Here is a 14,749-nt window from a genome sequence, read left to right as displayed (position 1 = left end):
CAGGCCTTTCCAAGGGTCTTGAACCCGAGGAAAAGTTAAGGTTAGGTAGGAATACCTGGAGAGAGATTAAAAGAAAAAGAGGAAAAAGGGAAAAAAAGAAAGATCAATTAGCGGAGGTCTCTAGGAAAAGGAGCCTGTGCTCATCGCTGGATGGGCTCGGGGAGCCAGCTCTTAGTAGCTCTGAAGCAGATGAAGAATTCTCCTCTGAAGAAACAGACTGGGAGGAAGAAGCAGCTCATTATGAGAAAAAAGGGTACCAGCCAGGTAAAGTGCTAGCTAATCAGTTAAGGAAGCCAAAAGCGGCTGGCGAAGGCCAGTTTGCTGATTGGCCTCAGGGCAGTCGGCTTCAAGGTCCGCCCTATGCGGAGTCCCCGCCCTGCGTAGTGCGTCAGCAGTGCGCAGAGAGACAGTGCGCAGAGAGGCAGTGCGCAGACTCATTCATTCCCAGAGAGGAACAAAGGAAAATACAACAGGCATTTCCGGTCTTTGAAGGAGCCGAGGGTGGGCGTGTCCACGCTCCGGTAGAATACTTACAAATTAAAGAAATTGCCGAGTCGGTCCGTAAATACGGAACCAATGCTAATTTTACCTTGGTGCAGTTAGACAGGCTTGCCGGCATGGCACTAACTCCTGCTGACTGGCAAACGGTTGTAAAAGCCGCTCTCCCTAGTATGGGCAAATATATGGAATGGAGAGCTCTTTGGCATGAAACTGCACAAGCGCAGGCCCGAGCAAACGCAGCTGCTTTGACTCCAGAGCAGAGAGATTGGACTTTTGACTTGTTAACGGGTCAGGGAGCTTATTCTGCTGATCAAACAAACTACCATTGGGGAGCTTATGCCCAAGTTTCTTCCACGGCTATTAGGGCCTGGAAGGCGCTCTCCCGAGCAGGTGAAACCACTGGTCAATTAACAAAAGTTGTCCAGGGACCTCAGGAATCCTTCTCAGATTTTGTGGCCAGAATGACAGAGGCAGCAGAGCGTATTTTTGGAGATTCAGAGCAAGCTGCGCCTCTGATAGAACAGCTAATCTATGAGCAAGCCACAAAGGAGTGCCGAGCGGCCATAGCCCCAAGAAAGAACAAAGGCTTACAAGACTGGCTCAGGGTCTGTCGAGAGCTTGGGGGACCTCTCACCAATGCAGGCTTAGCGGCCGCCATCCTCCAATCTCAGAACCGCTCCATGAGCAGAAATGATCAGAGGACATGTTTTAATTGCGGAAAGCCTGGGCATTTTAAGAAAGATTGCAGAGCTCCAGATAAACAGGGAGGGACTCTCACTCTTTGCTCTAAGTGTGGCAAGGGTTATCATAGAGCTGACCAGTGTCGCTCTGTGAGGGATATAAAGGGCAGAGTCCTTCCCCCACCTGATAGTCAATCAGCTTATGTGCCAAAAAACGGGTCATCGGGCCCTCGGTCCCAGGGCCCTCAAAGATATGGGAACCGGTTTGTCAGGACCCAGGAAGCAGTCAGAGAGGCGACCCAGGAAGACCCACAAGGGTGGACCTGCGTGCCGCCTCCGACTTCCTATTAATGCCTCAAATGAGTATTCAGCCGGTGCCAGTGGAGCCTATACCATCCTTGCCCCCGGGAACCATGGGCCTTATTCTCGGCCGGGGTTCACTCACCTTGCAGGGCTTAGTAGTCCACCCTGGAGTTATGGATTGTCAACATTCCCCTGAAATACAGGTCCTGTGCTCAAGCCCTAAAGGCGTTTTTTCTATTAGTAAAGGAGATAGGATAGCTCAGCTGCTGCTCCTCCCTGATAATACCAGGGAGAAATCTGCAGGACCTGAGATAAAGAAAATGGGCTCCTCAGGAAATGATTCTGCCTATTTGGTTGTATCTTTAAATGATAGACCTAAGCTCCGCCTTAAGATTAACGGAAAAGAGTTTGAAGGCATCCTTGATACCGGAGCAGATAAAAGTATAATCTCTACACATTGGTGGCCCAAAGCATGGCCCACCACAGAGTCATCTCATTCATTACAGGGCCTAGGATATCAATCATGTCCCACTATAAGCTCCGTTGCCTTGACGTGGGAATCCTCTGAAGGGCAGCAAGGGAAATTCATACCTTATGTGCTCCCACTCCCGGTTAACCTCTGGGGAAGGGATATTATGCAGCATTTGGGCCTTATTTTGTCCAATGAAAACACCCCATCAGGAGGGTATTCAGCTAAAGCAAAAAATATCATGGCAAAGATGGGTTATAAAGAAGGAAAAGGGTTAGGACATCAAGAACAGGGAAGGATAGAGCCCATCTCACCTAATGGAAACCAAGACAGACAGGGTCTGGGTTTTCCTTAGCGGCCATTGGGGCAGCACGACCCATACCATGGAAAACAGGGGACCCAGTGTGGGTTCCTCAATGGCACCTATCCTCTGAAAAACTAGAAGCTGTGATTCAACTGGTAGAGGAACAATTAAAACTAGGCCATATTGAACCCTCTACCTCACCTTGGAATACTCCAATTTTTGTAATTAAGAAAAAGTCAGGAAAGTGGAGACTGCTCCATGACCTCAGAGCCATTAATGAGCAAATGAACTTATTTGGCCCAGTACAGAGGGGTCTCCCTGTACTTTCCGCCTTACCACGTGGCTGGAATTTAATTATTATAGATATTAAAGATTGTTTCTTTTCTATACCTTTGTGTCCAAGAGATAGGCCCAGATTTGCCTTTACCATCCCCTCTATTAATCACATGGAACCTGATAAGAGGTATCAATGGAAGGTCTTACCACAGGGAATGTCCAATAGTCCTACTATGTGTCAACTTTATGTGCAAGAAGCTCTTTTGCCAGTGAGGGAACAATTCCCCTCTTTAATTTTGCTCCTTTACATGGATGACATCCTCCTGTGCCATAAAGACCTTACCATGCTACAAAAGGCATATCCTTTTCTACTTAAAACTTTAAGTCAGTGGGGTTTACAGATAGCCACAGAAAAGGTCCAAATTTCTGATACAGGACAATTCTTGGGCTCTGTGGTGTCCCCAGATAAGATTGTGCCCCAAAAGGTAGAGATAAGAAGAGATCACCTCCATACCTTAAATGATTTTCAAAAGCTGTTGGGAGATATTAATTGGCTTAGACCTTTTTTAAAGATTCCTTCTGCTGAGTTAAGGCCTTTGTTTAGTATTTTAGAAGGAGATCCTCATATCTCCTCCCCTAGGACTCTTACTCTAGCTGCTAACCAGGCCTTACAAAAAGTGGAAAATGCCTTACAGAATGCACAATTACAACGTATTGAGGATTCGCAGCCTTTCAGTTTGTGTGTCTTTAAGACAGCACAATTGCCAACTGCAGTTTTGTGGCAGAATGGGCCATTGTTGTGGATCCATCCAAACATATCCCCAGCTAAAATAATAGATTGGTATCCTGATGTAATTGCACAGCTTGCCCTTAAAGGCCTAAAAGCAGCAATCACCCACTTTGGGCGAAGTCCATATCTTTTAATTGTACCTTATACCGCTGCACAGGTTCAAACCTTGGCAGCCACATCTAATGATTGGGCAGTTTTAGTTACCTCCTTTTCAGGAAAAATAGATAACCATTATCCAAAGCATCCAATCTTACAGTTTGCCCAAAATCAATCTGTTGTGTTTCCACAAATAACAGTAAGAAACCCACTTAAAAATGAGATTGTGGTATATACTGATGGATCAAAAACTGGCATAGGTGCCTATGTGGCTAATGGTAAAGTGGTATCCAAACAATATAATGAAAATTCACCTCAAGTGGTAGAATGTTTAGTGGTCTTAGAAGTTTTAAAAACCTTTTTAGAACCCCTTAATATTGTGTCAGATTCCTGTTATGTGGTTAATGCAGTAAATCTTTTAGAAGTGGCTGGAGTGATTAAGCCTTCCAGTAGAGTTGCCAATATTTTTCAGCAGATACAATTAGTTTTGTTATCTAGAAGATCTCCTGTTTATATTACTCATGTCAGAGCCCATTCAGGCCTACCTGGCCCCATGGCTCTGGGAAATGATTTGGCAGATAAGGCCACTAAAGTGGTGGCTGCTGCCCTATCATCCCCGGTAGAGGCTGCAAGAAATTTTCATAACAATTTTCATGTGACGGCTGAAACATTACGCAGTCGTTTCTCCTTGACAAGAAAAGAAGCCCGTGACATTGTTACTCAATGTCAAAGCTGCTGTGAGTTCTTGCCAGTTCCTCATGTGGGAATTAACCCACGCGGTATTCGACCTCTACAGGTCTGGCAAATGGATGTTACACATGTTTCTTCCTTTGGAAAACTTCAATATCTCCATGTGTCCATTGACACATGTTCTGGCATCATGTTTGCCTCTCCGTTAACCGGAGAAAAAGCCTCACATGTGATTCAACATTGTCTTGAGGCATGGAGTGCTTGGGGGAAACCCAGACTCCTTAAGACTGATAATGGACCAGCTTATACGTCTCAAAAATTCCAGCAGTTCTGCCGTCAGATGGACGTAACCCACCTGACTGGACTTCCATACAACCCTCAAGGACAGGGTATTGTTGAGCGTGCGCATCGCACCCTCAAAGCCTATCTTATAAAACAGAAGAGGGGAACTTTTGAGGAGACTGTACCCCGAGCACCAAGAGTGTCTGTGTCTTTGGCACTCTTTACACTCAATTTTTTAAATATTGATGCTCATGGCCATACTGCGGCTGAACGTCATTGTTCAGAGCCAGATAGGCCCAATGAGATGGTTAAATGGAAAAATGTCCTTGATAATAAATGGTATGGCCCGGATCCTATCTTGATAAGATCCAGGGGAGCTGTCTGTGTTTTCCCACAGGATGAAGACAACCCATTTTGGGTACCAGAAAGACTCACCCGAAAAATCCAGACTGACCAAGGGAATACTAATGTCCCTCGTCTTGGTGATGTCCAGGGCGTCAATAATAAAGAGAGAGCAGCGTTGGGGGATAATGTCGACATTTCCACTCCCAATGACGGTGATGTATAATGCTCAAGTATTCTCCTGCTTTTTTACCACTAACTAGGAACTGGGTTTAGCCTTAATTCAGACAGCCTTGGCTCTGTCTGGACAGGTCCAGACGACTGACACCATTAACACTTTGTCAGCCTCAGTGACTACAGTCATAGATAAACAGGCCTCAGCTAATGTCAAGATACAGAGAGGTCTCATGCTGGTTAATCAACTCATAGATCTTGTCCAGATACAACTAGATGTATTATGACAAATAACTCAGCTGGGATGTGAACAAAAGTTTCCGGGATTGTGTGTTATTTCCATTCAGTATGTTAAATTTACTAGGACAGCTAATTTGTCAAAAAGTCTTTTTCAGTATATGTTACAGAATTGGATGGCTGAATTTGAACAGATCCTTCGGGAATTGAGACTTCAGGTCAACTCCACGCGCTTGGACCTGTCCCTGACCAAAGGATTACCCAATTGGATCTCCTCAGCATTTTCTTTCTTTAAAAAATGGGTGGGATTAATATTATTTGGAGATACACTTTGCTGTGGATTAGTGTTGCTTCTTTGATTGGTCTGTAAGCTTAAGGCCCAAACTAGGAGAGACAAGGTGGTTATTGCCCAGGCGCTTGCAGGACTAGAACATGGAGCTTCCCCTGATATATCTATGCTTAGGCAATAGGTCGCTGGCCACTCAGCTCTTATATCCCATGAGGCTAGTCTCATTGCACGGGATAGAGTGAGTGTGCTTCAGCAGCCCGAGAGAGTTGCATGGCTAAGCACTGCAATGGAAAGGCTCTGCGGCATATATGAGCCTATTCTAGGGAGACATGTCATCTTTCATGAAGGTTCAGTGTCCTAGTTCCCTTCCCCCAGGCAAAACGACACGGGAGCAGGTCAGGGTTGCTCTGGGTAAAAGCCTGTGAGCCTAAGAGCTAATCCTGTACATGGCTCCTTTACCTACACACTGGGGATTTGACCTCTATCTCCACTCTCATTAATATGGGTGGCCTATTTGCTCTTATTAAAAGAAAAGGGGGAGATGTTGGGAGCCGCCCCCACATTCGCCGTTACAAGATGGCGCCGACAGCTGTGTTCTAAGTGGTAAACAAATAATCTGCGCATGTGCCAAGGGTATCTTATGACTACTTGTGCTCTGCCTTCCCCGTGACGTCAACTCGGCCGATGGGCTGCAGCCAATCAGGGAGTGACACGTCCGAGGCGAAGGAGAATGCTCCTTAAGAGGGACGGGGTTTCGTTTTCTCTCTCTCTTGCTTCTTGCACTCTGGCTCCTGAAGATGTAAGCAATAAAGCTTTGCCGCAGAAGATTCTGGTTTGTTGCGTCTTTCCTGGCCGGTCGTGAGAACGCGTCTAATAACATGAGTTAAGTAAGCTACCATATAAAGAACCACTTTGAGTATTTCTCTTATGCACACACAAATGGACCACGATAATCTGCATGAGACTGTATTGCTATACTCTCTAACAAAAGAACAAAATTATGCAGGATCATAGTAAATAAAAAATGCTCATGTATGGTAAAGGAAACAAACAGAAAGGAGACAGGTAGATGTCCAGTGGACATATGAAAAACCACTGGACTCCACTAGTCATTATAAAAAAGTAACTCCCGGTTGCATTTGGGTTGTGTATCAAATAACAAAATATAGCAAGTATTAGCAAGAACTAAGTATCCATCACCTGAAACACTGGTAAAGAGAATGTGCTCTATATATACATGGACTATTACTTAGCTAGAAAAAGATAAAACATTGTCATTTCCAAACTAGAGGTCAGTGTATAAAATGAACCAGTTGGACACAAGAAAATATTTACTAGATGATCCAAATTATTTGTGAACCTTAAAGGTTCATGGAAGTTAAGGGGACAGTAATTATCACAAACTAGAGAAAAGAGATAGGAGCAAAAGAAGGAAGGGGTAAGCAGGGACCAATTTAAAGTTAGGAGAGATAAGACATGGCCTTTTATTGCACAGAAAGGAAACTATATTAACAATGTATTATTATACATTTTCAAAGTACCTGAAAGAAAGGATTCAAAGCATAGCACTACAAAGAAATAAGAAAGGGAATAAGTGGTACATATGCAGATTGCCTTTTGCCTTCACAACTCAGTGTGTAAGGAAATCTAAATATCATGCTATATATCATACACATGCAAAGCTTTCATGTTCATCAAAAAGACATGTTATACTACCAAGAATTGCTTACAGTGCACTTATGAATACCCAGTATTGTATATTTTTGTTAAGGCTGCATAACTTCATAAAGACTCAGGCTACATTTTAAAGTATATGTTTAACATTTTCAATATTACCTTTTTTCCTGAATAGTTTATTTTTTACTGAAATATAGTTATTAGTTTCTATCAATTTGCATCTGGAAGCCCTCATATTTATACCCACCTCCATCCCGACTCTATCTCCTTTCCTCACTCCCACTGTCCCCACCCCACTCCATCCCTCCATTCCTCATTCTTTCTCCCACCTTCTCTCTGAGGAGGTCTCGTGGTCATTATGTTTTGAAATTTACTACATAGGTAAAGATGAGCTAACACTCCTCATTTCCCTTCCTCCACCTCCCAAAGGCTGGTATCACAGGCCTGTACCATTATAATCTTGTCACAATGTGTTATTATTATTAATTCCATCATTAAAGTACTTGAAAACTAAATATATTTTCCAGAGGAAAAATGTATTTTCCATAATATTTGTTCCTCAGAATAGTCAGTGACTTTTTATCCTGTTTAGCCTTAACACAATTATCTTTTTAAAGGCAGATAGTAATATTCCAAAATAACTGTACAATATACACAGTTAAGTCAGAGGCTAGAGAAAACCAGATAAATTATGAACCAAATTTTATGGAGTGAACAAAAATCTAAGGCTACTTTAAAATAAGCTAACCTTTGTAGGAAATTAGACCTATAGCACTGAAAGAGATTGATTGGAAAAAGTACTGATTGGTTCAGAAATGTCATCTCCATCACCTTTTGACTTTCTGCTGGGCACAATCTAGGGTCATATAATACTAACAGCACCAACATTAAGCCCATTCTTAAAAGTCTGGAGACTAAGCAGAGCTGCAGAACATTTTAAAAATCCTCATGAAAAGTGAATAATTTAGTAACAAGAGACAAAATCTAGAATCAGCACTTGCAATTTTAAAGGTAAACAAATTCTCTTGTTACTGACTCCCAATACACAGCTTTAATTGTTAAAACACAAACACAAGACTATCACACTAATTATGTCTTCGTAGGAACGGCTGTTTATTTGCGTACAGAAAAGCAGCAGGCAGCCGGTAGGGTGACCTAGCACCGTGCAAAAGATGCTAAACAGCAACAAGGAATAGTCATCTTAAAAATTAATTTAAAACAATTTCTAAGCGTGCCAAGGGAAAACAAAAACCATTAACCAGTATTATTAATATTCACAGCAGCTGCTCTACAATCATGAATCAAATCCCTGTGTTCAAACTTATTTTTTAATATAGCCGCTTAAAATACCCTATTAGTCTCTAGTTCATCATACGCCAGTGGACTGAATATAGCTTTAATTTAAATTTCTTATATGTCTATCAAATATTTTTATAAAAGGGTGTACACTCTCTGTGTGAAGGATTATATGTAGGATTGGCTTGTTGCTATTTTGCCTTAGAGAAATCCACCCAAAGCCCATCGTTTCTCCTAAACACAATTGTAATAGGAAGCAATTAGAGGTCTTTTTTTGTTTTGTTTTTTTTTTTTTTCTTTTTTTTTTCATGCACTTGACTTGTTCAACTTAGCCAGGCAGCCTGCAGCGAAGAGGCCATGATCTTCTATTCTCTTGGATCTTCAGGGCTCACATTTATGATGCCCACTGTCACTAGTCAGAGTATTTTCATCCCTCTATATAAATTGATGTGTTTTGTTCAAAGTGAAGCTGAAAATCAAAGTATTGGTGTAATATATGACTATCCAACTGTGTCTGCCTAAATCTAAGCAAGGTTGGGATTCTCTTCCAAATTTAGCCCACATGTTCTTCTTTGTGCTTGAAAGTAAAGGAAGAAAATAGCTGTATACCAGAGTCTATTGTAAAGCACTGGGTTCAGAATTTCTAATAATTTTGTCACTTGCTTTACAATCATAAGCTAAACATTTTAGTATACACACACACACACACACACAGTCTTGAGACATAAAATATGTCAAAATTGAGCTATACAAGAAATAACATAGCCGTGTAACATGTTTGTGAATAGACTCAGATGTAGGTATCAAGGCCTTGCTAAAACCAGAAAAAGGTTCACAGTTAACTTTTGTGCTAAAGAAGAATCGGCCTGTTATGTAAAGATATTGAAGACTCATGTTTCAGTAAAATGTCTGGTTTAGCAAACTTACACATAACATGTTTAATTGAATATGCTCTCGCAGGTGAGTTGCTCAACTCTCAAGCTAACTTATAGCTGAATTATTTCTGAATTATTAATCTTATTTTCTGAATACAAATGTATTTAGGTTCTTCATTTACTTTCTTTTTCTATACTCAGTTCCAGGAAAAGATTTTTTTAAATTAGTTACTTTATGTAACAAAATTTAGAGATTAAATATTCTCATTAAAGACAAATTAGAAGTTATAGAAAAAATAATTTCTCATTGTGCTACTATTCTTTTTTACATTTTTATACATTTTGCTATTTGTAGTTCATCAGTATGCATTAACTTCACAAAATAAAGAATCTCCTTCCTACTTCTCTCTCTCTCTCTCTCTCTCTCTCTCTCTCTCTCTCTCTCTCTATCTATTTATCTATCTCATGTATCTCTATCTCTGAGTGTCTATGTGTATGTGTGTATGTATAGTTATGTGTCTGCGATTGTCTTAGTCAAGGTTTCTATTCCTGAACAAACATCATGACCAAGAAGCAGTTAGGGAGGAAAGAATTTATTCAGCTTATATTTCCACACTGTGGTTCATCACAAAAGGAAGTCAGGACTGGAACTCAAGTAGGTCAAGAAGCAGGAGCTGATGCAGAGGCCATGGAGGGATGTTACTTACTGGCCTGCTTCCCTTGCCTTGCTCATCTTGCTTTCTTAAAGAACCCAAGACTACCAGCCCAAGGATGGAACCAACCACAATGGGCCCTCCACTCTTCATCGCTAATTGAGAAAATGTCTTACAGCTGGATCTCATGGAGGCATTTCCTCAACTGAAGGTCCTTTTTCTGTGTTAACTCCAACTTGTATCAAGCTGACACACAAAACCAGCCAGTAAAATTGACCCATTGTCAGTTTGACACACAAACACATCACTGTTAAGCCTCAACCCTTACTTTCTTATTCGTTCCCAAGATTTAAATAACTTTAAAAGTCCCAAAGTCTTTGCAAATTCTTACATATTAAAATTTCAATCCCTTTAAAATATTCAATCCCTTAAAATTCAGACTCTTAACTGTGGGCTCCATTAAAATACTTTCTTCCTTCAGGAGGAGAAAATATCAGGGCACAGTCACAATCAAAAGCAAAATCAAACCATTCAATGTTTCAGATCCACTTATGATCTTCTGGGCCCCTCCAAGGTCTTGGCTCACTTCTTCAACTCTGCCCTTTGTAGCACACACCTTGTCTTCTAGGCTGCAACTGCCTGTACTCCACTGCTGCTACTGTTCTTGGTGGTCATCTCATGGTACTGGCATCTCCAAAACATAGCTGTCTTTGGCTGCAACTAGGCTTCACCAATAGCCTCTCATAAACTCTCTTCATGGTATCAAGCCTCAACTCCTTTGCATGACCCCTTCAGTCCTAGGCCTTCAACTGCAACTGAGGCTGCACCTTCACCAATGACCTTCCATGGCCTCTCACAGTGCTGAGCCTCAGCTGCTCTTCATGACCCCTTCATGCCTTCAAAACCAGTACACCTGGGTGACTCTTACACATGACCAAGTCCAGTCACAGCACAAGGTACAATCTTGGCTATCTCTAGATCACAGAGTGTTCTCAGAAAACATTTACCAGAAGATTTCACCTCAGTGATGATGGTCTCTTCTTAACCATCACTGATTTTTTTTAGCTCCAGCTAACCAGAATCAATAGTCCCAGAAACACAAAGGTTTTGGTTTAGTAGTTCTGGTATCTTGTTAATCACAGCAGATTCTTCAGCCCCAGCTAACCACAGAATCTTCACAATCAAAATAGCAACAGCATTGATAAGAGCCTTTAATCTCCTTACATGGATATTTTGTTCCCTCTTCTAAGATGGATCGAAGTATCCACACTTTGGTCTTCCTTCTTTTTGAGTTTAATGTGTTCTGCAAATTGTATCTTGGGTGTCCCATGGTAGGAGTTATAAAGACATTGTGTGGAGCAGAGGCTGAAGGAATGACCATCCAGAGACTGCCTCACCTGGAGATCCATCCCATATACAATCACCAAACCCAGACACTATTGCAGATGCCAACAAGACCTTGCTGGCAGGAGCCTGATGTAGCTGTCTCCTGAGAGGCTCTGCCAGTGCCTGACAAATACAGAAGTGGATGCTCACAATCATGCATTGGACAGAGCACAGGGTCCCCAATGAAAGAGCTAGAGAGAGTAACCAAGGAGCTAAAAGTGTTTGCAGCCCCATAGGAGGAACAGCAATATGAACTAACCAGTACTCCCAGAGCTCCCTGGGACTAAACCACCAACCAAAGAGTACACATGGTGGGACTCATGGCTCTAGCTGCATATGTAGCAGAGGATGGCCTAGTCGGTCATCATTAGGAGGAGAGGTCCTTGGTCCTTTAAAGGTTCTATGCCCCAGTATAGGGGAATGCCAGGGCCAGGAAGTGGGAGTGGGTGAGTTAGTGAGCAGCAGGATGGGGAAGGGAATAGGGGGTTTTCAGAGGGGAAACCAGGAAATGGGATAACATTTGAAATGTAAATAAAGAAAATATCCAATTAAAAAAAAAGTCTTTAATCTTCCCTCTGAAATTTCACAAGCCAGGCCTCCATCTTCTGTACTGTTTCAACATTAACTCTAAGCTTTTACACAACATCTCAAAGAGCTCTTAACATCCCAATGGCTTTTCTAGCTCAAAGTTCCAAAGTCCTTCCACAGCCCTCCCTGAAACATAGTCAGATTGTTGCATTTCCTCAACTGAAGCTCCTTTCTCTTGGATATCTCTAGCTTATGTAAAGTTGACACACAAAACCAGCCAGTACAGTGGGTATGGTTGTACACCAGAAGTAGATGTCTTGCTTTTACTCTGCACATTATTTACCATGGCAGAGTTTTTCATCAAATCTGCAGCTCAACAATTTGGCTTGGTTAGGAACCTTAATTTCTATATCTCCAGCTCTTTAGTAACAAATTTACCATACATACGTACCTGGCTTCTACCATTCATGCTGGAAACATCCCCATGCTTGCAAAGCAAGCTCTGAAAAAAACCTCTTTATTGATTCTTTGTGAAGTTCACATCATTCATATCAACCCCTTTCATCTACCAGTCCCTTCATATCTGCCCTCCATCCTTGCTACTTCCCCTCCCCTAAAAGAAAATAAGATATAATAATAATAATAATAATAATAATAATAATAATAATAATAATAAACCTTGTCATGAAAACTAGCCAGATCTCCTGTTCCCACGTCATCAGCACAAGCTCGCCAGCACTGCTCTATCCAGCTCACTCATTGTTGCTGGCTAGGGGCAGGGTCAGCTCTCCTGCTTTTAGATCCTTGGGGCATCTCTCCCACCTGCTGCAGTTGGGGAGGCTCGGCGATGCACAATAAGCACTTTATCCTCTAAGCCTTATCCTCTGTACCCAATACACATACTTAAACATGCATATAACGTACTTTTAATGTAGTCATGTTCTTCTTGATCCTAGTCTTCTACTCATTCTTTTCCTTATAGTCCACCTATGAGAGCAACCATGTGTACTAACTTTCTTGAGTTTGGATTATTGCTTAACATCATGAGTTCTAGGATGACATGATTCAATTCTTTGCTTCTGTGTATATTTTTTGAGACTGAGTCTCCCTTTATAGCCTAGATGGCCTGGAACTTGTGAAAATGTTCCTGCCTCAGTTTCCCAAGTGCTAGAAATACAGGTGTGAACTATCACAGCAGGCTCTAATTTCATTCTTCTTTAGATCTGAGTAAGGTTCCACTGTGTTTATATACCACTTTTTTCTTTGTGCTTTCATTCCCTGATGTACATCTTGCTACTGTAGTTCATGGTTCAGTAACATGAAATGTTCGGTGTTCATTGTTATACTGATCCATATCCCTTTGTCTGTTTTGTCAGTAGGGGACTATCTGGATTGTAAGGAAGTTCTATTATGAAGGACTCTCCACATTGATGTCCATAATATTTACATTAATGTACACTCATACCAACAGTGCATAAGGGGTTAGTTATATAACTGCCCTCTAATAGTATATGGTTGTCACTAACTATAACAGGCACAAATTAGTCCATTGCATAAATTACAGAATTTTTAGCAAACAAAGATGTATGACATTTTAGATGAAGAAGAAAATATAGCACAATTATCCTCTCATATGTAAACTTGACCACTTGTGCTTCACTCAAAATCATATTATTTAACATTAATGATATCTTATTCTGAATTTTATACCATACTTGAATACTTGCTACTCTTTAGGAAGTTCAGCAAATTAGATGTAAAATATGCATTTCAATTTTTCCAGCCTTTGTAGAAGATTATGTTATACTTTTCATAAAGTTCAAACAGGTGGTCCATTTTAGGAAACCCCTCTACTAAGGATAATTCTAAGTGTATGAAAGAATATAAATGCTTTTATCAGGATACATCAAGAATATTACTTGGAATAAATAATTTTAGAAATCAAAACAGTCAGAGAAATCAGCTCACAGAGAAGATTGTTGGATTTAGAGAGAATATTCTTCAGCAGTGTCTGCCATGCTGAGAAAAAGTCACGGTCACTGATAGATTCTCAGAGATATTGTAACACATCTTGGCCCAGCACAAACTCTCCAAAAAGTAAAATCTTGAAAAGATCCAGAAGAAATTTGAGATCACATTGGGAGAGCAGCAATTAAGCTGCCAACTGGCTTCACAGCTCAAACAATCCGATAAGAATCCAGTGGAGGTGGAGACCAATCAACAATGATCTCATTGTTTTAAAAGGCAGCTTTAGTTGTGGTGTGTGCATCTTAAGCAGTAGTCAAGGTGGCACAGAATCCTTTCCTCCTACCAGGCATTGAAGACCTCATGGGTGGGGCTGCTAGTCAGTGGACAAGATTGATCCCTCCCTTTGTATGGTCATCCATTCCATGCATTCTTTGAGGCCTAGCAGCTTGGAGATTCATCACTAAGTTTCGAGAAGGAATTGTGAAGGATCATGATATGCAAGAAGCTATTGCTGCCCTAAGTATGATCACCCCTGGCCTGGAATCTTATGCAGGATCATTCCTATCCAACCATCAGGTAATGAGCCTGTTACACAGTTACACTGAAGATGAGTGAACCATTCTCTGTGGTATGGGTGTGTTGTTGAGATTGATGTAACTGGCCTAATAGTGTACCAAACGTTGACAGGTATTATGATAACTCTGTATGCCATCCAAAGATTTCAAGACTGCCCCTGGTTCTCCCTCTTCAAACTTGTCCAGGCTCAAAGTGGGTGGGGTTGATGAGTATAAGAACATCCTAGCATTTGGTCAGTTCATTGCAGGAATACAAGCTGGAGGAGAGGATTGGGTAGGATGGGAGTTTGCCTGACAATAACAGCCACAGAAGTTGTTCAAGGTTGCATAATTCACCAACCTGCTGTATGCTGTGCTG

At 41.5% G+C, this 14,749-nt stretch overlaps 1 pseudogene; it reads left to right on the top strand.

Annotated features, from left to right (window-relative positions):
• The first annotated feature begins 437 nt into the window (after positions 1-437).
• Positions 438-4,753, top strand: Gm51979 (annotated as a pseudogene).
• Positions 4,754-14,749: the final 9,996 nt, after the last annotated feature.

This window comes from Mus musculus, chromosome 12, assembly GCF_000001635.26.
Source record: "Mus musculus strain C57BL/6J chromosome 12, GRCm38.p6 C57BL/6J".
NCBI lineage: Eukaryota > Metazoa > Chordata > Mammalia > Rodentia > Muridae > Mus > Mus musculus.
This window is presented reverse-complemented; position numbering and strand designations above follow the sequence as displayed.